Genomic DNA, 2577 nt, shown 5'->3' on the forward strand with positions numbered 1-2577 from the left:
GAGGTACAGGAGCCTCAGGACTCGCACCACCAGGTTCAGGAACAGTTACTACCCCTCAACCATCAGGAAGGAGGTACAGGAGCCTCAGGACTCACACCACCAGGTTCAGGAACAGTTACTACCCCTCAACCATCAGGCTCCTGAACCAGAGGGGAGAACTACACTAATTTAGGGACTCTCTTTTTTAAATCTTGTTATTTCAGGCTCATTACTCACTGCTGTTTGCACAGTCTGTTGTCCACTGACCCTGCTCACAGTCACCACTCTATCGATTTGCCCGCAGAGGGAGAAACTCACGGTGGTACGTGGCGACACAGACGTGCTCTGATAGCAAAATGCTGCCTCGAGTTTTCACTCTGGTTCGGTAGTCCGATCGCAGTGCTTTCGAGGTTGGCCCACGAGGGCCTGGTGGCTCCTGGCCTGAGGGCAGAGGGGGAGAAGGGAGACTGGCCGGGGGGGAGGGGGGGTGGTCTCCTTGGCTATGCTGGCCAGCAGGGAATCCACTGGGGCAGGGGGCACGAGCGGAGCTTCCTTAACGTTGTTCCGACTGAACAGGAGAGTTGAGCACGGATCGTGGGCCTTGGAGGGCGGTGCGTCCTCAGTTCCTGTGTCACCGCCAAGGCCAACTTTGCTTCGGGCAAAACTGGAACGCAGGGCCGAAGGAATGAAGGGGAAAATGGATGAGGAACTTCAAATGGCCCTGGGCCTGAATTGAGCTTACAACAGGGGGTCTCCACCTTTCTGCTACCGCGGACCAATGCCATTCAGCAAGGCAAGGTTTAGGAGGACAATGGGGGGGGGGGGTAAAAGCCTCATGACACCTATCGAGTATTGAAAGGCCTTGATAGAGCGGTTATGGAGAGGATGATTCCTATAGTGGGGGAGTCTGGGACCAGAGGACACAGATAGAGTGGATGTGGAGAGGATGTTTCCTATAGTGGGGGAGTCTAGGACCAGAGGACACAGATAGAGTGGATATGGAGAGGATGTTTCCTATAGTGGGTGTGTCTAGGACCAGAGGACACAGATAGAGTGGATGTGGAGAGGATGTTTCCTATAGTGGGGGAGTCTAGGACCAGAGGACACAGATAGAGTGGATGTTGAGAGGATGTTTCCTATGGTGGGGGAGTCTAGGACCAGAGGGCACGGATAGAGTGGATGTGGAGAGGATGTTTCCTATGGTGGGGGAACCTAGGACCAGAGGACACAGATAGAGTGGATGTGGAGAGGATGTTTCCTATAGTGGGGGAGTCTGGGACCAGAGGACACAGATAAATTGGATGTGGAGAGGATGTTCCCTATGGTGGGGGAGCCTAGGACCAGAGGACACAGATAGAGTGGATGTGGAGAGGATGTTTCCTATAGTGGGGGAGTCTGGGACCAGAGGACACAGATAGAGTGGATGTGGAGAGGATGTTTCCTATAGTGGGGGAGTCTAGGACCAGAGGACACAGATAGAGTGGATGTGGAGTGGATGTTTCCTATAGTGGTGGAGTCTGGGACCAGAGGACACAGATAGAGTGGATGTGGAGAGGATGTTTCCTATAGTGGGGGAGTCTGGGACCAGAGGATACAGATAGAGTGGATATGGAGAGGATGTTTCCTATAGTGGGTGTGTCTAGGACCAGAGGACACAGATAGAGTGGATGTGGAGAGGATGTTTCCTATAGTGGGGAGTCGAGAACCATTCAGAACGGAGCTGAGGAGGAATTTCTCTAGCCAGAGTGTGGGGAATTTGTGGAATTCATTGGAGGCCAAGTCACTGGGTGTATATAAAGCTGAGGTTTATAGGTTCCCGATTAGTCAGCGGGTCAAAGGTTAAGGAGAGAAGGCAGGATAATGGCGTTGAGAGGGATAATAAATCAGCCATGATGGAACGGGCAGAGCAGACTCGATGGGCTGAATGGCCTAATTCTGCTCCTATGTCTGACGTGTGACGGTACTCGCGCCCAGACAGATCATTGTCACAACTTTGCTGCGCCACTGTGCCGCCCCGAGGGTGGGGCCGATGCTGGCTGCGCTCCCGGCCCATTCTCCGGGGAATGTCACTGGGCTGCCTCTGTCCTGGATTCATGGACACACAGGGGAGGGGGTGATTTACCGAGGCGGGCTAGGCCCACGGTCACCGTCCTAAAGTAGAGCCAGGAACTGCACTGGGAAAAGCTGGTTCCAACAACGAGGGGACACCTCTGAAATTCTTAGTGCCTGTCTTTCCAACCCGCTCGCAATTTCTCCCCAACTCCCTCGAGCCTCGCTGTCTCGTGAGATTCTCCCTAGAAACCTCCCACTCCCCTGACCAACAGACGGTGGGAGGGAGGTATGAAGGGGAACGAAATTGATCGAAACGAAAGGGGAACGAAAAGATCGGGAGCAGGCGTGCAGGCAGACCCAGTTGTTTCAAGTTGACAGTCGCCCAAACAGCCAGTCACCTCCTGATAGAGGGCAAAATGGCCAGACATTCTGAATAATCCTACTCCAGGCAGGAATTCCAACAGGGAATCAAATTCCAACAGATGGGTCCAGAAGTGGTCATGAGCCCTGAACTGAAATAGAACTGTAGAACGCACTGATTCCACA

This window comes from Hypanus sabinus, chromosome 31 (genome assembly GCF_030144855.1).
Source record: "Hypanus sabinus isolate sHypSab1 chromosome 31, sHypSab1.hap1, whole genome shotgun sequence".
NCBI classification, from domain to species: Eukaryota; Metazoa; Chordata; class Chondrichthyes; order Myliobatiformes; family Dasyatidae; genus Hypanus; species Hypanus sabinus.